This window comes from Solenopsis invicta, chromosome 3 (genome assembly GCF_016802725.1).
Source record: "Solenopsis invicta isolate M01_SB chromosome 3, UNIL_Sinv_3.0, whole genome shotgun sequence".
Classification (NCBI taxonomy): domain Eukaryota; kingdom Metazoa; phylum Arthropoda; class Insecta; order Hymenoptera; family Formicidae; genus Solenopsis; species Solenopsis invicta.
In genome coordinates, this window is record NC_052666.1 from 22,116,698 (window position 1) to 22,141,497 (window position 24,800).

Genomic DNA, 24,800 nt, shown 5'->3' on the forward strand with positions numbered 1-24,800 from the left:
GAGGTCTCTCATTAGTGTGAGCTCTTGGGGAAAGGAGCCCTTTTTTCCCAAACAATTACGGGCCTGTCCGATAAACTGGTTGGCGGCATCTCGCCGACTCGCGCAGATTTTAATTCCGTCGAGAGCCATTCGTTTCGGCTGTTCGTCGAACTTATAGTGAGCGAACGTGTCGCGAGCCACTGCCGCCTCGTTATCTGAGAGGAAAATATGTAGAGAGAAGCACGAATGCCGTGACGTGGCTGTGATTGCGTCTCGCTGATATCGTGTCTCCGTGCAACTGATGGAATTCGTGAAACTACACGCTGGTCGCCGACCTTTCCGTTGATTTCGTCGTAATGTCGACTGTGCAACACTTTGCCTGTCAAGAGAGAGAGAGAGAGAGAGAGAGAGAGAGAGAGAGAGAGAGAGAGAGAGAGAGAGAGAGAGAGAGAGAGAGAGAGAGATGTACGCCAGAGATGCACATATACCGAAATTGAGATATTACCAGATAAAGTCGTGAGCGAGATTCGGACGTGAGTTATACTTGCACGTAGACTACGCAGCGAATCTATGCAGGACTCTTTATGTTTCTGATAATGACAAGCTGTTCTTTAAAAAATCTTCCACATACATATTCCAATACACTTTTCAGAATATTATCGTTCCATTCATGTCACTTGTAAATGGAGCCAGATTGAAATATAAATTCTTTTTTTATTCTGCAATTTTTATATATATAATGTTAAACGATAAATGCTCTGTGACATGCATACATACAGCTGAAAGCAATCCCTTGTTTGACAACCTGCGTGTCTGCTCTTTTTTTTCACGTTTTGCATTATATTATTCTATAAAAGTGAAACGTCGCGATATCGTCATGGGACCAATTGAACAGTCGTGCCGGCAACGGGGGGATTCACGCTTTCGCTAACAACCGGCGTTGCGTTCATTCGCGATAACTTTGTCGATTATCCCGATACACAGTTGACAAAGCGGGAAATTAAAGCGCGCCGGATGCAGGTATGTAGATCCTGAGTGGATCCCAGCGGAAATTTGCTGCGTCGTGCTACATATTTATGGAAATTTAATGTGTTACACATCCAGCGCGCGCACGCGGACCGCCGCTTTGACCACTTCGACTATCACTCGAACGAGCGGCCCGCAATTCAACCGTTGGCCAACAACTCGGCAACACGTTCATCCGCGATAAACTCGACGATTGCTCGGGAGCACGTTGGTTCCCGAGGAAATTAAAACTTGGCCAATTCAACTGCCCGGTTCGGACAGTTGGCTTTATTAACCGTCGGCGCGGAGAGAAAGAAAGCCGCCAGAGGAGCGAGGCTAATGAGAGGTACAGCGAAACCGCTGGAGCGAATAAACCACCCTCGTCGAAATATGACGAGTGCGCGTCTCTCTCTCTCTCTCTCTCTCTCTCTCTCCCTTTCTCTCTCTTTCTCTCACCCTCTTTCTCTCTAGGGTAATCTTAATTCTCAAACTGTTGCCTCTCTTCCGACGCGATGGTGCGCATGCAACGCGCCGAGTTTTGATCAACGTCCGACGCGGATGGATGAAAAATTCATCGCTGCAACGCGCAACTCACCCTCGGGGCACTTTATTAGAATACCTGTTTGTCAGGACTTGCAACCACAGCCACGCTCAATTTGTCAGCCTTAACGAACTGATTTCTCATGTCGGTCTCTCGCGCGACCAATTATCAATGGTTTTTCTTCATTTTCGCTCGCTCTTCTTTTTTAAACGTACTCGCCTATTATAAATGTCCAATAAATATATTTTGGAACACTTTTTTCTTTAAAATAAAACGAGTATTTTAGATTTTTTAATTTTTGTTAAAATATTGTTATTAATATTATTATTTAAGCGTTTGATTGCTGCGCCTTTGACACGCTGTTTCGAAATATTATCATATGATGGAGAATCAGAGAAGAGAGGTAGGACGACATATATGGATACAGGAGAAACAAAATATGTGTAACATACATGAGATATTTATTCTGGTAAACAAAATTATTCAGAGCTAACGCAATGTCACGATGGTACTTGACAATGAATTAAAAATCATGTAGGAGCTATTGTCCTGTTATTTTCATCGCGTATTAGCGAGCTGTAAATTCTCGTAAATATTTCAGTGGTCAATAACCGTTCAACTGCCGCGAAATTGTGTCGAATAAACGAACGGTCCGCAATCGTTCGCATTGATTTACTTTAGCGATATTATCAATTACAGTCCAACGTATGGCTCTGATTTGGTTAATTATTATGTACATAATTCAGTCACTATATTCTGTACAAGCCAGCAAATATTGACCAAGATCTTTGAAGTTTTATGCAGTCACATTAAATACCCAATTGAGTAAAACGTGAAATAAATACATATTTTATTTTTTTAGTGAGCTATAAAATTTCTGCTAAATCTTGTCAGTAATTTACTAATTCTATAAAAATAGAAACTGTAGAGCACGGTTCTATCCAGCTCGTGCGGAACATTGAGAATTTCTCCCTTCGTCAAATTATTTTGCTATTCCGACGAATTGTGAGGCAGAAATTCTTTATTTTTTTTTTACGTATAAAACAATTACTTTAGAAATATTTCTTATATTTCAAAAATTATTGTTTAATTATTATTTTGGAAATACTTAAGGTGTAATTATTTTTTTACAGATTCATGTTTTAAATACGTAGTATATTCGTCACAATTATTATAAAAGGAATCAAAGTTGTAACATACATTACATTTAATGAAAATTTGGAGCAGAATTGTCTTCGTGACGTGTACGAAAGACGTCTAAATAAGTAATTGTTTATACGTACAAGAAAAAATAAAGAATCTTTGCCTCATAATTCGGAATAGCAAAATAGTATGACGAAGGGAGAAATTCTCAATGTTCCGCACGAGCTGGATAGGACCGTGCTTACGCTGATGTGAATTAGGATAGGACGCAGTCCGCGGAAAAGCACAAGCGCTTGCGCTAAAAGCCACGGCCCGCGGGGTGGGTTGAAAGAGGGTAAGAGCTCGTACTGGGGTAGGGAGAGGGTTCGTGTTGGAAGCTTCTGCGGGAAACGGAGAATCTGCGAGTGTCAGTGCAATTCGCGACGCGATGCCCTTCGCTCCCCCGGTCCGTGCTTAAGGGAGGTGAGATCGAGGGCTCGTCGACTACTCCCGTCGTGTCGTCAAGAGCAACGGGGAGATTACTCTCTGTGCGCGACAAGTTTCAGAGAAATCAAAGTCTCCATTCATATAAAGCTACGGGTACAATTCGGAGTAGTCGTGACGACGAGCAAATAATTGCTTGATCAATCCGTCGTTCTTACGGGAAATGACGAAGAAATGTGTTAGATGTGAGTGATAATTAGGATTAAATTTGCTTACTTTCGAAAGGAATACGTTTACAAATTCGACAATTTTCGTTATTGGTCGATGAAGGAGCTACCGGTTATCAATTATTATTTGCGATAATCGTGCGGATCGATGCGATACTCGGATATGTGGTCGCGCGAGTTCTCCGAGTCGATACGTCGGTGGTTTTTACCGCGAGATTGAAAATTATGCAAACATAATTTCCGACATCGTGCAATCCGCGCCAAAGAAACTCCGGCGTGGCGACGTCCGATCGTGCGTTCGCCATTATCGGAAAATAGCGGCGAGGTGCTCGAAGTAAATTTAAGATACGACGCATCTCTTTCCCGCGACCCTTCCCTCATCCCGTGTCATGCCTGCGAGCCTCTCAACCAACTCTTCTCCGCTCCCTTTCGTTTTCTGTTTGCCAACTTCTCGGGTAACTTTCCGATTAAATTGCGTTAGAAACTCGATTTGCGACGTGCGATAATAATGATTGAAAAGTTTGGCAACACTTATCGATTAAATATAAAATGTAACATTTTGAACTTCTATTAGCTACTCTCTTTTTCTAATGTGTGTCCCTTCTATTGTCGATTTTTCACGGCTTTGCGATCGAAATATCGGTACCGTAAAGTTAATTGAAAACATGAAACAGTGAGACATTTATAATTTCTGACTTTTTATATTAGTAATTATAAAAATGCTAAACTGAGGAATAACAGGTTTTATATGTGACTTAATGCACACTATTAATCTTTTATACCATGTGACGTGAATTTTGTCTACTGAATAGTCTTCTCCTCGTATCCTGCGCGTCTCGCAGTTTCAATGGAAGTTACTAGCCAAATTGCATTCAGAATTCCTTGGGGATGATAATAATGATCGGAAGCTCTTATAGCAATTATAAATGCGGAAACTTAGCATCGTTCGTCGCCCGTTCGCGTTCTGTTATCAGAATTCCGATTCTGGGAACAAACGAGGAGTGACAATTATATATGCCCCGCCTTAGTCCAACTCATACTTGTTTGAAAAACGGTATTTAATTATACTTATGGAAACGTTATTGCTAAAAATACTATTTAATTCAAGAACGCCCTTAAATAATCCTCACAGCAGCCGACGCAGTTTCATGTCCAATTTTTACAATAATTGTAAAATATATCAATATTTTAAAATAATGAATTCAAAAAATAATTAGAAAATACCGACGATGAACTCGCGGCTAATGAGACAATTAAAATTAATATTTTAAAATCGAATACGAATTGTGACTGTTAATCCCGATATAATTACGCAAGACTGAAACGTGCTGTTCGCGATTGGAAGTATTAGTCCATGGTGAACAACTTCGAGAGAAGCAAAAGGATCATTAAAAGCGCATAATGGATCATGCTGGATAGATACTAATTGGTAAAATATTAGCAGAATTCAGTGTAAATGTATATGTAACGAGAACGTGATTAATTAATCAACGGGGGCACACACGAAAGCTGGGCATTGACGAACGGTGTGCGATTGGATGAAATTTAACGGTAAGTACTCATGTATATGTAAGATATTTTTTTACGTGATGCTCTTTGAAATTCAAATTGCTTTTATGCCATTGTAATATCGAAATTACAAGCTAACGGATTATTTCGTTGGACATGGTACTGAAACCTTTATTTGTTTAAAATTATATTAAACCCGTCGTGTATTATTTTTTGTAATTCCCTCTTTCGTGAAGCATCTGCCTTCTCGCGATTTGAATACAATACTCGTAATTAATTTAGGCGTGTATCATATATCCCTGATAACGTATTTACCAATTAACGGGAGTAGCAGTGGCTATGAGGGTGCAGCCCTTAATTTTCCCGCTCTCGTCTCAATTCTCCGTAGTAATTCACACTCATATTTTATCTCGTTAGACCGGCGCTGGTAATAATGGTAAATTACGTGTAACATTGCAAGCAACATCTGACTGTCGTCCTATCTAAGGTGATTCAATGAGGAGGTACAAAAAGCATGCGATTCTGTTTTATACATTCCGCGATTCACGACAAGACCGCAAATAATTGAATCAGTTTAATCGGTTTAATTTAACGCCATCGATCATTCACATTGATCCGTTATTCATCATCCGCTGTACAGTTAATTTGCCACGGCAGAATAGCCGATTACGTTCACTCGTTTTGAAGGATAATATACCGCGTGACAGAAAAAAATAGTTCCAATTTATTGCAGTCTCGTTAATAATCTGCGTTATCGATCGAAATAAACTGATAACTTTTTGTTACATATTATTTGTTAACTCGACCGATATTAAGTAATTCGTTACGCTAACACGCCAGTGTGGAATATAACCATTTTTCATTAGAGAACCGATACGCAACTAGTATATGAGTGTACTGCAAATCTGCTGAGTTAATTGATGTTTTTGCATATATTTGTTTTAACATTGAATATAAAATATTTTATTCCGCGGAATTTGCCAACTTTTTATTCTAAATTACTGATGATATATTTGCCATTATTCTTACAAAACGTAACATTAATAATAACTTAAAAATAACATAAAAAATTATGACATTTTATAAAAACACAGAATTTGATGGATAAAAGCTATTTCTATATTCTTTTATGTGTTAATTCAAATAGTATTTTTATCAGATCCATTTACCAGGCCTATTGAATTGGCAACGCAACAGAAAGAGATAAAGAGAAAAATTGTATTTCCTGAAACATAAAACATCACCGCAGTGTGTCTTGTCGGAAACAGCTTAATTAGTCTAAAAAGTTAAAGATTGTTTTGTCATAAAGCCGGTACTCTCTTGTTTTCGTTTAGAAATCGTTAACGTCCAAGTGAAATACAGCGAAATGCACTAACGCCGAAAAAACCTCTTGCAAGCACCGTGTCAGCATTCCATTTCGTATTTCGCTGAATCCTGCTCAATAAACAATACCGTCATCGTCGAAAATCCTAGGAAAATAAAATCGCGGAAGCACATTTGACAAGAAAAAAATCTATATTGTCCGTTCCATTATCTCCATGAAAAATACATTTTAGCACATCATTTACGTCTACGAGATATTACCCAAAAATCTTAAATATGTTGAGAATTCTTGTTTCTTGAAACGGAACATCGGTGATATTTACATGACAAGAAAAAATAATCTACAAAATTGTACAAAATAGTTGAATAAAATGTCGGGTTTAGATAAAAAATTATCAAATAAACGCTTCTGTGTTATTTGGCACGAAACGTAAAATCGATTCGCAAAATTGGTTTTTCATGGCGAACAAATGAGAGCTCTAGAGACGAGTTAACTGCCTGCCTCTCTCGTGGGAGCTATTACTAATCAATAGCTGGTCGAAACAATAGTTTTAATATGCTTGCGTGCGCGTGACAATGTACTATTGCGATATTCCTCGAACGAGTTAAGGGAGACAAGCAAAAATATTAAATTAAAACGCTTTATAAAGCATATTCTAAATATAAAAACTATCAGATGTATACAAACATTTTTCTAATAATACATACTTGCAACTTAAAATATACGTGATTATAATTAAAAAGTATGAAAATGCGGTGTATAAATATAATATGAACATGTATTAAACATTAATTAGACAAATCCTATCCAATGTTTTATAGTACTTATTATTAGAATATAATGCCAATTTATCGAAAATTGTATTCCGCTAAACTTTCGATTAAGTTTATTCAAGAAGAAATGTCGATAGCGGCCGTTCAGCATCATTATGAATTATGCATCGCGACAACGCATCGAGAGCACAAACTTCTCCGGTTTTCCATTTATATTAAGCGTTATGCAAACTCGTCAGCGTCAAGTGCCGAAACTCGAACGATTCGCGCGAGCTTGCAATTAACGAACTTCCCTGAAAGAAATTCATCGATGGATTCTAACAAAGTAATTTATTCGTCATACTCGTTTGTTTTAATGCACGTCTCTTCGCAAAGTCATTGTACATTCAATCACGACAGAAATTATTTCTTTAAGATGTGTAACGGAGAAATTGAATTTTTCCTATAAAATTAGTGGAATTTAACCAAATTTATGAATAAGTAATGCAATTTCGCAACATTCAAGTTTTGATTTCCAATCGTTTTCAATACACTGAGAAAAAGGTATGTAAAAATTTATCTGTAAATATATGCTTATTTTACTGAAATAAATGCTTACTTAAATATGATGAAATAAAATTTTATTCTTAGCAAATAAGTCAAATAATAAGAAAAATGAGAGAGATATATTTCATCGAAATATTCTGTCATTAGTTTTCAAACATTTTTATAATCAATAAATATTGAAGAAACGTCACAAATAACATTTGCTTCTGAATATTTCGACTTTTTTTCTCAGTGTATAAGATTACACGAATATTGTTATGCTACAACGATTATCTCCAAATTTTATAGTCTCAATCTAAAACTTATAAAGCGATCGTAACAAACGCTTTTTGTTTTTACAGACGACAGTGTTTTATTGTACATAATGTGAATATTTTGAGTTATAGCTTCCCTAAAGCATTTCTTGCGAGCGTTTATTACGTGTGATCGCGTCATATCGGTCAGGCTTAGCAAAGCTTGTTAATAGATCAGCCTTAGCGAATGTCGGTGCGACTGTGCGATCTGAACTGTTTTAGTAATGGAACCTGTGATATGGTACGTTGCTCCCCGGTACAGGGACTGTAATGAGCCGGCTTCGCACCGGAATGTCAAAGGTCTCTCCACGTCGCAGCGGTAGATCGTTCTAACTTTGATAGTTCATTCCTTGACGCGCATTCGAGAGAGTTACGGCAGACGACGATTCGTACAATTAAACACTATGAAGGTCTGGCCGGAAATAAATAGCAAATATTGTCAGGCCAGCCGAACTGGCGACATCGTGGAACCGACACGTTAGTTAATCACTCGGCGGTGTATGTTCAATTGCAATCACGCTGTCTAGGAATTCAGGTCACTGAAGCTGTAATGAAGCTTTGCGGGTTAATAGCAAAAGGGATTGATGCGCTGCTACGCACAATTCCACCGTCATCCTTAATCGTCTGTGACGTTTAAGTTTGGACGACACTGTTACACCTAAATCGATTTTAATCGAAGTTATCACTTATTGTCCTTGAAAGAAACATTTTCAATTTTATTTTTCATCTTTCTTTAATTACTTGATACTAAATCGTGAGAAAAACTTTTTGGTTCATATTCAAGATTATGAGTAACATAAAGAATGAAAAGTGAAACAAGTGATTAGAACTAGAAACTCATTGTTTGCAATATTTTATACATGTTAGCTTTCAATTAATTTAATTAATACAATTTCACTGTAGAACTTCGAAGTTAATCCACAGAGTTGCAAGTACGAGCTTAATAACTGAAGGTTGTTGACACATTGATATATTACGAAGTAACGCAATGAATATCGTATTACTGAGCGTAAATTTAACCACTGCTATCCGCAAATATCGTTCACTTATGCTGTCAAATAACCAATTGTGCAGCCCATATAACAGCAACCTCGTGCAACGACGCAAGTGACGGATCGTTACCATTAATCTGACACGTCTGATTAATTTTCGCCATATATTTAATACATATATGAAACTAAACTTTTCGGATACAAAGCAGGAATTCATATAATATTTTGTGCTCATGAAACAATTGTTGAACAATTTAAACCAAAAAATTGAAATGTATAACGAGAAGTAGTATCGTGATATGATAAATTAAATTCTCTAATAATTTCTGATAATCACAACACAAGTAACAATGCTAAAAACGCGATAATATGTTTCAAAGTGTCTTTTACTTTCGGTTAGCAAAAAGAAATATTATTTTTTAATTGCTTATCATAAATTTATTTCGTTACATTATTACTGACACGCAACGACGTCGTTAAAGTTCCCACAAAGCGCACATAGAGGAGCAACAGCTTGCGTCCGTAAATATTTCATAGTTCATAGCCTATTATGCGTAATCCGTTGACAGACAACTGATGTCGAATTGATATCTATTTAGCGACAATCTCTCTCGATAAGTGTCTCACGAGCGAAAATCTCTCACAATGGCTCGCGTTCGATTTCGTGAGTAAACATACTCGTTATATCGAATTCGAGAGGTGACAAAGTTCCCGAACAAAGTTGCTCGGTTTTGCGTCACAAAGTTGCCTTGTTATTGGGCAAATAGTCAAGATAATACGATAATATTGTCTATGAAATTGCGTTTGTTGTTGGTGTATTCAAAATTTGATGCCACTCGTGAGATTGTTCACTCCTGGCGCGCAATATCGAAGGGAATTTGATTATACTACGTGCAATTATTAATTGCAAGACGAACGTAATCGCGCTTAAGACTTGAGCGTAAATTATAACGCAAGACATCAAACTTGGATGGCGTTTAAGTCTTGGACGAGCTACTTTGTGAATACCAATGCGATCGGAGGGATGTACACGAGATCGGCGATACTCTTGCAATGGTACGGTCAACTACACAACCGCTTATTGCCCGCCAGTTCGTGTCGATGACGCTGCAACGGGGCAGCGCGTCCTTTGTGATTGACGTCCACGCGGTTTAATACTCGGCGCGTCCGCGTCAATTAAAGTTTAGCGGCGTTGCACGAGCAGCCGATAACACGTCGCACGATGCGTCCGAAAGCGGTCGTGATAAAAGCTCCGCTTGAAAAAATATACGGCCCGAAATTCTGCGAATGCAGACAATATCATTTGGACGCTGGCGCGTAGCTGGGCATAAGGCTTTTAGGCTGCGATGGCTACATTTCAACTGTCGCGTTGCGTTTCGTTAAACAGATAGAAATTGTAGCGGGTCTACAACAATCGCTGAACATTTCCGCATTATGCTTTCAGGTGAAATAGAACTTTTTTTGAAGAGTTCAAATGAAAGAGAGAATTTTTATTTTGTTAAGACGTACGTTGCGTAAAAGGTTACGCATTTTTTCTTGATTCCATACAATTATCAAAAAATCGCAAGTAAAGCGAACGTTTTTACTCTCCGCGGTAATTCAAACAGAATTTTTTCTTGATACATTGGTCGAAAGAGTATGAACGTCCGTTTTGTACAGCTTTAGGTAATGAAATGCTCTTTGAAGTAGTCTCACAAAACTGTTTCCACGTACTTCAAAATTAATTAAAACGTAGCAACATCCTGACGGACGTGTTTAAAAGTTGTTCTCCGCGTATTACGTGGCTAGACTGATTTTATTTCGGGTGAAACTCAATCCGCAACGCTTCCTGACGGTTCACGTAATTTGTCACAGACTAATTAAATGTTCCAATAAACTTTAGAAACTTGTATCGTTAATTACATGATTGCCAAATATCTGATATTGATTAGGAGCACGTTATTATATGGATTAGGAGCATCCGCCTTGTATAAAGTTTCAAGTCTGTTATCGAATTTGTATTATCTGTGATGCCCCCTTAAATTAATAGCATCGGCCAAAGGCAACATAAATTTATTTAGCGTTATTGAAAAGCATTATTGACGAAGGATGGAAGTTTCATATTTTAATGAGTTGAATTTTCTAAAATGAAACGCGGAGAAAGCCTTAAAAGGAGAAATGTTCGTCGGAGATAACGAGTGCTTCGAGAGAAGTTGACGATACTTTTCTTTGAACCATATAAAACGGAACATGTTTCAGCCACTACATGGCTATGTTTTTTTGACCGTCAGACTTGTCGAAAGCGCGTGAGATTGAGCGTAGAGCTTTACAAAAATGTCGATGTGTCGACATCGAATTGTCACATGAAAACTCATAAAAGTGGCGAGAACGTAGAATCGAGGACCGTCTGACAATACGGTTTTCGGACAGGCGGTATATGAATTGGTACGCGAATAGGACAATTCGACTGAGTCTGGTTGCAACGGGTTAATCTAATTTAGCCGCTGCGGGATTTGTGCGAACTGTACCTGCGATTCGCGATACAGCGAACACGGCGTAGTCGGTTTAAAGCTGCACTCGCGATGGGCTTGTCTTTCACAATTAAAACCAGACTTCCAATTATTCAGCAGTAATGCGGCACACTGTAAGACACCCTACGCGTAGATATAAATTAAAATTTATAATCTCGGTAAATAATAACTTAGAAACGCTCAACGGGGAATAAGCATTAGTTAGGTTATACATATGCGTATATGTATGAGCACAAGATCATAAAACTCGACAAGCGCTGTAATCGAGATTTTTAAACGCCGTGTACTACGTTAGCCGCGATGGGGCACGTATATACTCTTAACTGCTGTACAATGCCGCGTGTTGCAATTCCGCAGCATAGCGGGCCTCGAAAACTGACCGTGTCAAGCAGAGAATCGGGACGGCTAAACGGCGCTAGCTGAATTATTTCACGACCTTCCCGCGTCTAGCTTTTTCCACTCCTGTCGACATAAATGATGATTACGTAGAAAATTCTCGTTGCGTTTGAGCGTAAAAAAAAAAGAAAGAGTACGAGAGAGAAAGAGAGAGAAAGATCATCTCCCCCTATCTTTTTGCACCGCGCACGCGGAATGGCGTTAATTAACCCGGCGGATGAATCTCGTTCATTTTCACGCAATAAATTATCATTCATTAAGCGCGTAACCACTTAATCCTGTCCTTTCGCGAGTACGAACTATGAATTTTTATACGCCCGCTGTTGAGGTTTAACGCGTGTATGTTCGTTTTTTTCGTCCGTCGGTAGTTTTGTCAATAAATGCAAGAAAAAGTTGGATGCGCTCACGACGTTGCAACATTCACGCACGTATCGTAATTGCGCACAGACAATCGATATCGTGTCCGACGAATCCGGGGATTTTTACGCAAGCCACGGATAAACGCATTTCCCTGCGTTTCCGTAAAATCGACGAAGATATATTTCAAAGTTTCTCTCCACGCGCGAGACACGCCCGCTTCCGAACGCTCTCATGAAAGATTTATGCTTACGAAAAGTCCGCTAACGTACACGACGACAACGCACCGACGACGACGGCGACGACGACGACGACGACGACGACGACGACGAAGACGACGACGAGACGGCGGCGGCGGTCGAGACGACGAATGAGAAAAGCTCGCCTTCGAAAATCAATTTGCGGGATGAATTCAATTCCTCGGAACTGGAACAACCGATGTCACTTGGAGGTAGAAGCGTCGTGCGTTCATCTTGGATTAAAGTTTCAAGCCACAATAAACTGGCGAATCTTCGTTCGTTTAAATTTGAGACTTTGCCCTCTCCAGAATTCCTTTAATTTAGCGACACCGCTGGCTTGTGCCTGGCGAGGCGAGGATTCCGCGTCAGATAGGCGAAGATACGGAGATATCTCTCACACCGATGCAACGTGCGTTTACGTTGCGCGGACTCTGTTGCATCGCGCATCGCACGCGAAAGCGCGCGACACGGTAACTCGCAGGACCATCATTTACCATCAAACAGACCACGCATGGAATAATATACAACGTGCCAGTCTTGCCCGCGCGGTATCAGGCAATAATTCCTGCCCAGGTATCTGCATAATATACAGTCGACGGCGCGAGATTCCCTCCATACAAACGTTTACGTTTCGGATACGTTCTCGGCGGACGTGCGCGCGACCATTTCGCTCGCTGCGAGATCTGTTCGAGCGATTCTGCCGATGTAAATCACTGTCTGCTTCGGCGAAATTTAGATCTTCGTCGTAGGAACGCAGGGAGAATCCACTGGGGCTCGTGCGTGTCAAGAAGAATCATTGGATGCCCGCCGAGACGGAGCCCTTCGATAATTCATGACTGGCGTATGGAAGTTTTTTGAGTTTTGGCAAATTGGAATTTGGCATTTTGACCGAATGGTAAAAATAATATTGTATAAACAATAATTGAGATAAGACCGCGTAGTGTATTGCACAAATTAAAATCAAGAGAATTTCAACAAATCATCTTAATAATAATTTTTATATGATTTTATATACATTTTCGTAGTTCTTCAAGCTACGCCATTATTGATGCTAACAAGCATTTATTATGGTAATAATGCTAATAAGATCCTCGTCTCTCTTGTTGAACATGCTGTAAAGCATTAGTATTATTAAATTGATCTTTTTAATATTGTGATATTCTGATTCAATTTAAAAACTGCTTTTCAAGACCAACGGCGCGCAGTTAAAAAAATTAGAAAATATATGTACATAACGATAAAAAAACATTTTGTATTTATATTACGGCTGGTCCTTGTTAAAATTTTTGTGTTAAATTTTTAACATATCCAAGTGTTAATTTAACATAACGTGATTATTTTATTTAAAAATGTTTTATGTATAACTCTAAATTAAAGAGACATTATTTATATCAACACCCAAATCTTTGCTCGTTCTTATTGGCCTACTTACATTATTTCAAATTTGTTTTTAAATTTATACGAGCTGACCTTATATCAACGTATAAATTGTTTGTTAATTTTTGATATTTAATATTTTTTAGTGTTAAAATAACACAATTTATGGAGCGAATAAACAAATAACAAATAAAAGTAATGTAGTTTTAAAACATAAAGTCCAAGGTAAATAAATAAAAAAATGTACGTGTCAACATATTATAAATGTTAATTTTATTAAAGAAATATGTTATTTCTGTATTTCATTTCCAAACTGTGTCAAAGTGTTACATTTTTGTGTTAATTTTTTTTATATAATATTTACTTTGTAATACATTCATCTAGTGGTAAATTAACATAAAAAATTGAGTGGATCATGTGCGATATGCGATATATATATTAAATTTAACACAAAATTTTTAACTGTATATAAAATCACATATGAAATATTTTTACATTAAGATTCTGCTACAGTTCGTTGGTCTTCTCTCGATTTTAATTGCGATATTAAAAATTGTAGCGGTAATGTGCGGTTCTGTTATATGTAACTCGTTACATTTCCGGTTACTTTTCGGTTACTTTCCGATTGATCGATCGTTACGGTGAACCGGCGCGAGCGAGACCGATGAACACGTATCGAGTCGCGCATCGAACGAATTGATTGCGACGCGCATTTTCTTAAATAATGCGAGGTGATGCAGGGGGTGATGCGGGACTAGTCGACACCGAGATAATGAATTCCGCGAATGGCATTTGGAAGTCATAAAAGATTTATGATATGCCGCAGTTGTTGTACGCGGAGGGCACGCGTAATTCCGCAGCAGCCGACGTGTCGCCAGCGTGACACATCATGTAAATGAAACATGTCGCACGTATGTGTATATACACGTCGGAATAATGCAGGTCGCACAACGCGACTCGATGCAAATCGCGGCTCATGAGCGCCCGCTTCAACGAACGATCGATCTGAGCCTTCGCGCGGCTGTTGCAAATAAGACCCGGTGAGCCTTTCATCCGGACACGCTTTCCAACAACGGACGATCACCCTTGCCCTTTTTGTACATTTTCAGCCGATATTGCGCAACACGCGATCCTTAATGGATTGTAATTCATGCTCGCGGAGTATATGAAACTTCCCATGCGAGGTAATGTGAAAGTTCTCCGCCGGTTTCTAGAGGACCAAAGATATTTAGTGGCCGTAAATCTTTCGTATTGCTTCATTCTATTCGTTGCAAGAACACCGACTTGCATCCGCTGACTTTTATCGGCGAATATGGATGTTTTATGGCGCCACGTGGGATTTTAATTGTCCACGCTACTTCGATTTGTATTCGCGATTGCGACCATTGCGATTCTATCGCGTACACAGCGACCAACCGCGCCTTCACAACAATTTCAAGAATATGACTCATTTATTACTTTACATTACTTTATATTCCTGAAGCAAGAAAGAAAATCGACTCCAAAAAGATTCACCAATAAATTATCGGCAGATGCTTGCGATTAATGATACTGAATATTAAGATATACTTAAATTATTTAATTGGCAGTCTTACTCGTTTCAAGCAGACTGTAAGAAGAAAATAAGTCAAGTTTCTCCGGTTTAAATATTAGCGGCATTTTAACTCCATGTTAACTCTGCCGTTATTAATCAGTACAGGAAACTCAAGTGCCGCTCTCAGACGGAAAGCTTGCTGCCTGAAGAAAGGGCTCCGTTCGCGACACGCCAGTTGACTTTAATACGTCGTAAGTGTGATCGCGACGTGTTAATCCTGCAAAGAGATCGGCGTACATACGGAACGAACGTCGTCTCTCGCGAGGGAATAAGACGCGCACAAAATTGGTCTGATTAGATTTAATAAGCCCCTCGGGATTCCTGCGAGATGCCGCGCCTGGTAATTTGCGAGGCCGTGGGGTTTTAGAAGCGCCTAGTTTGAAACGCAGATGTTATTACCGTGCTACATGAGAATCAGTTCGCGATACGCAAACATTGTTCGATCGTAATCACGTTTTACCTTTTAATGATATTACGCGAACATTTAAATCTAGACTACAACATTTTAATTGGTTGCGTATTTACAGAAATTACTACATTCTCATTGATTTCATTAAATTTAGAGAAATTTTGTTTTTAGATCCATGCAATTGACCATTCTTGTGAATGAATACAGCAATGATCCATTTATTAATGAATCAGATCAAAAGAAATATTAAGCAATCGCTATAAACGTTATTAAAATTAATATAACCGCTAATATTACGCTTTTCTACTGTAAAATAGCTCTAATAAGTAAAAAGTTGCTACGTAGCTATTAAAACGTAGCATAAAGAGTCAGCAGTGCTCGTAACGCACGAACGTTTTATAACTTGCGATATTAGTGCATCTTTATAACGCGTATGCCTCTGTATGCGACCTTCATTTTTTACACTTCGCCGCACTTTACAAGTATTACGGAATGTTCATCTTGCTCGTTCGCACGTTTACAACTTCTGCAGCCTTTTTACACGAAGCTGGGCGGTTCGCATATTAGGATCCTTCCATTTAATATTACTTGACTGTACCCGGCGTTTCAATATATTAACTTTCTACTAATATTTTCACATACGCACGAGTCTGCAGCATTAAAATATCGGTACGATTACAGATCATAAATTCGTCTTTCGTACAATTTTTATTTGTTCGGAGGTTAATCAATATGTTTTTCACAAAGTGCGCAATCAATTTTAATATTTTATCTTAACATCGCGCTGTCAAAGGGAGGACCAGTTAAATAAATACACTCACAAAGTATCCATTTTACATGTTAATCAGTTTTTCAGTATACTATATTTATGCTTGTTGAAATGTGCACATTAGCGATCTCGCTCCAGTCGATCTCGCATGAGAAATGTGGTTCATAAATTTTGAGCGTCTCTTTTTCAAGAGCTGCCGCTGTCATTACGTTTAAAAATTCGACACATTATTACTCTGAAAGTTAAATTCCGCTCTTAATCGATTATGATCGACAGCTCGTAAATATGAAATGAAACCAGCACGTCGAAAAAGACATTTCGTTGAATTCTCTCTGATATAATATACACACGTATGCGGCAAACATAAAATTGTGACGGTTGACGAATGACGAAAAGAAGACTTTGACGTGTCTGACGAATCCGACATTAATAACGATCGAAGGATGATATGTTGATCATAATGAGAATAGGCTCGCACATACATACAAAAAACTTTCTTACATTTCACAGCGTGAATGATAGATGCCCGTATTTCGTGTAGATCCGCATAAAGATTATTTGTACATTTGCATGTAGCGTCAAGTGTGGAAAAGATACTTTTATTTGCGTACCCGTTGAAGACGTGAAAATAAATCATGCGCCAGGAACATACCTTCTGGAATGATGACGTCAAATAATTGAACTGGATATTGAAGACTGTCTTGTAGAAATAACGCCATATTTAAGATTACAAGTAATCTTACGATTATTATATCTAAAGGGAAGATAGACAATAATATAAACACTTGGAAATTCACTATTTATTTTATTAATAAAAGGGTAGCCCATCACTTGTCTTTAATGTATATTTTATCTTTTTTTGTAACAAGATCATACAATGTTTAAATAATCATCACTGTAGTATTATAACATTCTTTTAAAATGCCTTTTCACAGATTGGAGGAGAAAATCTGTTTTTCTCTATTCTTTAAAATTGCAATGATTCGATGATATTTAAGTCAAGCAATTACGCTGATCGGAAAAAATGTTAAAGTTTTGCAGAATAGAAGAACAGTTTCAGAAAATAGTGTAAAAAGCAAATTTCTTTTTCCAACTTATATAATTAATTAAAACATGCTCTGCTAAAAGAATAATATTATAGTACAACATTTATCATTGGTGACTATTCAAGCACTGACTTTATTTAAAAAAGAATAAAATTTGTATTAAAGACAAATGGATTAATTTCTTATTAATAAAAAAGTTTATTTCTTAGATATTTACATTATTTTGTCCAATTCTTATATATATCAATAGTAGTGATAATATGCAATAAATTAAGAGGAAACATATTTATAAATAAAATCGCTCGGAAATTGTTTGGGGATAAATTATTTCTCATTAATAAAATGTCAAAAGAATATGAGAAAAATGAATAAAATATAATATTAAAAGAATAAAAATTTAAAAATATAAATTTACTTATACTAATGAAACATTTAATTTGTGAGAAATAATTGCATCTATAAAGATATAATTGTGACAGTTATAATGTAATTTGCAGAGTTAGAACAGCTTGCTTGAGATATTCGCGAATATCTAGACTGCATGAACCAGATTGCATGATTGGGAGTATTTTTACAGAAACTAAAAGTAAACAGCCTGATCGCGCTGCTTTAACGGCGAGAAGTTTTAATTGGCAAGCCAATTATCGTCAAGATGAGTGAGAGAGAACTCGCATAAAGGAAAACCTGGCTCTATTTTCTGGATTCTTTTTATTTTAGACGTAAGACTAAACTTTTCTTCGCTGCTTGCTTAGATCACAAGCATTTTGTCCTTTTTATTTTCAACATAATGTTTTAAAGAATCCAATTTTTCACTTAATTTCACAGAATATAAAATAATGTACAAAGTATAAGCAATTAAAAATTTAATTAATATATCGCAAAATTAATAATTTACACGTATTAATACAAAGTGATGTATGATATTGGTATAAAGCGACGCATTTCTAAAATATTTACTCTACATGGGCGACATGATAAACGCATATGTTTCTGCAACCTGGTCACGTTAGCGTCATCCGAAAATAAGATACAAAGGACTGGTAGAATAAATAATATGAAAAGGGATCGAAAGAGAAAGTACGCTAACAAGGCTGGCTAATGGAAGCCAAGAAAGTTCGGGGTTCAAATTCGTTTTGTCCCTTCTTGGCTGGACACGTAGACAACAAAAAGCCATCGGGCCTCACGCCGCCGGTACCACTGTACGTTTTTTGCCTCTCCCTTCAAATTCCCGAATCCCTTCAAGGTACAAGCACGGAAACTTGAGAATAGAAATAAATTCTCAGGATGAAGACTCAATTAGAACTTTTTGTATTCGCAACAGCTGAAAACTGCGTACGTACGTGTATGCAAAGGTGATGATCGAGTGTCGCGTATTTGTGAAGCGGCATCGATCGATTTCCCACGAACGCGCGTTTCCGTGACATAAATTGAATGTTATTTAAGTAGTTGATAGCGTCGCCGCCGGCGTGTAACAACTAAATTTACGCGAGAAAATGAAATCAAAGCGAAAAGCTGGAAAATGCATCTCATTTCGGGCCCGTATGCGACATTACACAAACACGATAACGGATGCGCTCTTACACAGCGCGAAATTCATGTTATGCATACGCGCGACGTAAATGAAATGTATGTTAACGCTGCGCGCATTATCCCAACGCACAATATTAAAAATATATGCGAAACCGTGGGACCTGAATAGTCACGCTGGATCCGCGGTTTTACGTTCACGGCCAATACGGAAACTCTACTTGGTAGTTTTCGAAATCTGCTCACGAACTCGTTATCGCGCCGCTCCATTACCAAATTACAAACCGGTCGCGCTATTAGCGTCAGCGGCGTCGGCTCGATAAATCCAGCGCGAGCCAATTTGCCAAATTGTTTATCGGACACTTCCGTCTCTGTTAGTGAACTGTGCATTTTTGTGCGGTTTCGCTTCCTCGAAACACACGCGAGATTTTTACGAGTGTCTCGTTAGCGTATCATTTTCAGCTTGATCAACGGTGTACAACTGATTTTTTAAACGCACGGCGAATCGATTGCGTCGCCAGCTGTGTTGTTGCCGTTGTCAAACAAACCTTTTACGATATTATTTTACACGATACGCCCGTGTACCGTAATTCTATAGAAGGAAACATCGGTTTTGAAAACACTGAAATTCAAACGTATCTTCTCGATGCTTGAATATCGCTAATTTATTGGAATTTAATTGACTCGCCTGAGGACCGTTTATTTCCTAAGCCCTTCCCTTCTCCCCCTTTCCCCGTATATTATTTCACGGTTTAAACAATTCAATAAGCAGTGCATTGGATATTCTCCAAAAGCATACAGAAGTAATACACGCGCTCTGTGCCGCGTGTACAAGAGAGCCGATCAATAACTTCTACCACGAATATGACGTTTCTAAAGACCATCTAAGCGGTTAGCTCTCCCTCCACCCTCCATAATCGTCGAGTGCATTTACGTGTTTTAGCTATCCAGATTTGTTTCCAGTAGCGGCGGGACATCGAGTCTCTCGGATTAGCAATTTGTCCAGCGAGTCTTTCAACATATCGCACAATCGCGTGACAGTGCTTAACAGATTGTGACGAACGCTTTTGCGCGAAATGCGGAATTAGCGGGTGAACCGCGTGGACGTGACATTACTGAAGGTCTCTGTTTGCCGTTCGTTTGCGAGTAGATCGATAGCACGAGCCGTGTTGGATGTGACACGTTTGTGCGGATCATATTGGCAGGATGGCGGTCACTTTCCTGAAGACACGACTGGCAACCGCCTCAGGAAACGCCGGGCGGTTTATAGATGCGGTGGCACAAGAGAAAAGGAGCCGATCCTATCCGATTCGTCGAAGAGAGGGAAAGGGGGGAGGGGGATGGTCAGTCGCGACGTATCGGATACTTGGCCGGTCATTTATCTCGGCTCATAAACGCACGATCTCACGGGCAATTTCGCAAATTGGAAACCCAGCCACGAACCCAAAACCATTTCGACCCTCTGTAACGAAACTTGCGGCCCTCATCACCGACAGCGCGAACGGCGATGTCGGTGAGTCGGTCCGTGCAACCCTGCACGCCGCTGTGACCGGAGAACCTGCGAAAAAGACGAGTCGAGAGGAAAGAGGATTACTCGTGTCCTGAATTGACTCCGGACGTTGAAGTGAGGGGACATTTTTTTTTCCTCCCTTATAAGTACCGACAAAGAAACGTAGTGAGAACATCACTAGATGTTCAAAATTAATTTTATCACGGATGAAGTTATGATATATAGCTTTTACTGCTTGAAAAGTGTTTTTCAGAAAATTTAATGACATTATTACGCTCTTTTACTCTTTTCTCCCGAATTGAGAAGAACTTTTACGAGAAGAAAAAAAGTGTCAGTTTTATGAATTGGTAGAACCTTGAAATTTTACTCATTTTTTATTAATACTGCGTTATTTTTAGAATTGTCAGTTTGTTTTCAAAAGAAACGTGGTATTTCATAATAAGTCAGTAAAATTTGAAAGTTCTAGCAAATTATGTCATTTATTTTCTCTCTCCTAATTCCTTTGTCATTACATTAAAATCTCCCAAGCGTATCAGAGCAGACAGTTTGATATTCTGACAGATTTTCCTATCTCGCAAAATTGTAACAATAAGCACGCCATCGCGTAATAAGTCTCACAACTTCTCGACAATAGTATTATTCTACTACTTACAAAATGTATTTCGCTGTTTACACGTTTCGCGCTGTTTCATAAGATTTTAGCTACTTCGAGTAAAGTACGCTCGGCGATCTACTTTAACGTCGCTGTTTCCACTAATATAACATTTTGTGTCTGAACATCTTGAGCCGGCAAAGCATCAATTGATTTAGAATCTTCCTCGATATTATCATCGGGGCAACAACGGTGAAACTGCGTAATATTGGCGCGATGTTGGTTAAATTGCAATAAAAATTCTATCACGCACGACACAAACAAAAAGCGGTTTGCATTTTTTCCCGCTTTTTACGCATGGAAAAATTAAATCTACTTTGATGTAAAAAAAAAAATAAATAGAACATTTTATCGTTATCCGATAGATAAAGTCGATTCAACCACGCGAGTTATGGACCACGTTTTTTTTCGTGCACGCGGACAAAATGACGCAAACCCCATTTTCTGTAGTACGCACATAAAAGCATATTGAAAACTACATATTTTCGAAAAATAGCAATTTTTGCGCTTTTTCTCTCACTTTTATTGCAACAATATTAACGTTCTGAAGATACATATATGTATACATATTTGTACATATGTATATATTAAAATTATTATTTAAAATATTAATTTTTTAGCTGACATTCGAAGTCATAACATATATGTACTAGAATTTCCAATTTGGAAACATTTTTTGCAATAATATTAAATTATTAAAATATTTAATATTATAATAAAAATATAATAATGAGGGTTCGTTTGTGTCATTTTACGCTCAAGCTTTATTTAACTCGATAAAGTTCGAAAAAAATTTGCAGTGCAATAGCGAGCTGAAGGATTTAATACGAATCTGTCAAATCTGATTCGCTGAATTATTTCAAGCTCTGTCGCTGCAACGTGATATTTCAAATGGCCATCCATCTGCACGGCTCAGGTTCCACCAACAGAGACCTACGATAGATGATGTAAAACTGTCATGTCGCGTCGTAATCCTTGGGGAGATACGGTTTATTGAAATATTCATAATCATTTTTTTTTTATGTCTCCAGGGGCGAGACGCCGTAATTTCGCGTTTATCCCTCGCAGACACATTCACCCCTACGCCCTAGAAGCATGATAACAATGCAAATCATCCTGTACCGTGAATTCACCCTCCAAACAAATCGAGTTACGCTTATACAACTCTGACACACATCTTCGTGTATTTTTATATAGTTCACGTAATTTTATTGTCTGAAATAAACTGGACGTGATAATATTAGCATCAGGTTAACTCCGGCATTTACTTTCCGCGAAGATTTATGCCACAAAAAAGTAGAAGAAATAGAAGGAATAAAAATAATTTGTACACAACTACTTTGCTAAGTTTTTATGTTATGTTAGTATTGCATTGTGGTTTCAGCTTTTCACTTGATATTAACTAAATCGTTGTGAGTTGAATCGATTTGTTAATGTAGCAACGTAAAGATGTATTACGATCTACGTAAAATGATTACTTTCTCTGTAAGGAGTATAAGATTCAGTAGTTATTTTGTGATACAAATGCAGAGGGATAGTAAAAGATGTATAGCAAAGTACAAGTGCTTAGCCCTCATATTCTTTGTTCAGCTTGATTGTCCCACCAGTGAGCAGCCACATATTCCACTCTTTTTGATACATGGCAAAAATGCAAGTTTTCTTTAAATATAAGTATTTCGTATTTCCAATCCTTTCATAGTAGTAAACAGTATCAAATTTTTATTAGTTTAATTTTTATTTATTTACCTTAAACATAATTAATACTTCATAAATAAATGTCTTATGTTCAAATTACTTTTTTTTATTTAAATATTGGAAATATTAACTGATATAAAATAATTTATTTTTAATAGATCAATGATTGCAATCAGATTAACTCTCTCGTTTTTCTCTAATCGCGTTAAAATTTTCAACATTCAAGTCCTAAGTCTTTAAGCCTTATTCTTATCGAATATTGGCCTTTGCATTTTGGCACTTAGAACGTCTTGCGTTTTTATCCGATGCAACATCATTGTCTTTCTAAAAAGCAAAGTCATATTTCCATCGTCCATTGCAATCGCGGAATACAATCATTTTGCGGCAGGATCTTTATAATTTATCGGGAGAGTACGCGTCGTTTCGTTGCATTTTACCATTGTTCGTGGGCCCCGCTCATCGATCGATACCGGTTGGCGTACACACACGCAAGAAATTAATTTTGTATGCACCCTTCCGCGTGAACTGGGACAACGAGCGAGTCGCAGAACCATCGCGACCACCATTGTGTGTATGCGGCTGCATTTTCTAAGTGATCCAATTCACGCGCGATTATCTGACTCGCGATAAATTTGGTCAACATAATTACGTGGCTACAAAAATACTGAGTATCGTCAGTTGGAGTAAAAACATTGGAACTTTACTCGATACAATCCTGTTTCAATCTTTTGCATCAAAATGTTTTGTTCACACAAAACTTTACGTAGGGATCTTTCTGTTAGAGATTCATTGTATGTTATATTAATATAAGATTAATTAATGTTATATTAATATTATATTGTATTTCATTTCATTAATATGATCCAATACACATAAATACAATCACACAATAATTTAACGCGTAAAGTTAAGAATTTTATTGCTTATTATTTTGATTATCAGAAATTTAATTTTATTATTCATTTTCAGAATTTTGTTTTCATTATTTATTTATTTTAATATTAACAATTATTAGGAAAACAATAACCGCGGCGAAGTCTATACAAATAATTATCGGAAGAATTCGGATTATTTTACCCCGAGTTGTGAATACGCTGGAAATTATTAAGACCTGTATCTCCACTTCCTGTCGCACTCATCTTAAATATCAGATTACCCGTCCTTTTATATTTGCGAGAGAAGAAAAAAAGGGAAACGAAAAAAAAAGTAGAGCAGAGAAATACGAACTACTGGAATTTGCTTGCGCAATCTGTAAGCAAATCCGTTTCGATTTGAGAGGCGTTAATGCCACGCTCGGGAATAAAATTGCGCGACCCTCTGGTCTCGAGAATCCAGGATTTCGCGCTTTAGCGTTGTCTCTTGCTTACACGTATACGGCAAATAAAATGATATGAACGTTTGGCTCACGTTAGACGATCTACAGAGAATTCAGAATAGAATTAAATTTATAATTTTATAAATATTACATTCTATATACATAAAATATATTTTACATAAAACACTTTATATATAATGTAAAGTAACTGTACCCTATATGGCCTTTGCGATTTTTTCCAATTTTTTGCTGAATGGCCTAATTATGTTTTCCTCTTTTTCACAAAAAAAGTGTTTGAAAAATGGATAATAAAGTGACTCAGTGTTACATTTGTAATTAAATACGACGTTGTAAATATAAAGCTACAATAATATGAACTGCGCAAGTTAATAATTCATTATTTGATAATTATAGAGAGAATTAACTTTCTCACGAAATATCAAATCATGAGAAACACAATAAAAAAAATTTTACTTTTGACCTCACTGTTAATAACAGACTACACAAACTGAGCAGTCGACTGTTGTAAACAAGTCACGTTGACAGGCTATACGATGTATCAGCGTTATTTGTTCAATTTACCATGTACCTACTTAAAAACAGCAAGTAGGACATGTTGGGTACTAGACCATATACCTTATATAATAAT

At 37.6% G+C, this 24,800-nt stretch overlaps 1 protein-coding gene across 6 annotated transcripts in view; it reads left to right on the forward strand.

Annotated features, from left to right (window-relative positions):
- LOC105196718 overlaps window positions 1-24,800 on the forward strand; it is a 367,858-nt gene that overhangs the window by 112,017 nt on the left and 231,041 nt on the right. Inside the window, exons 1-2 of one of the 6 annotated variants that reach the window (XM_039447671.1) lie at window positions 3,051-3,336; window positions 4,536-4,869. The exons of 4 other annotated variants lie outside the window; for them this stretch is intronic. The gene's annotated coding sequence lies outside the window, so the exon portion shown is untranslated. Of the gene's footprint in view, window positions 1-3,050; window positions 3,337-4,535; window positions 4,870-24,800 lie in introns of those variants that run through there. One more of the 6 variants, XM_026134884.2, reaches the window with a different exon arrangement.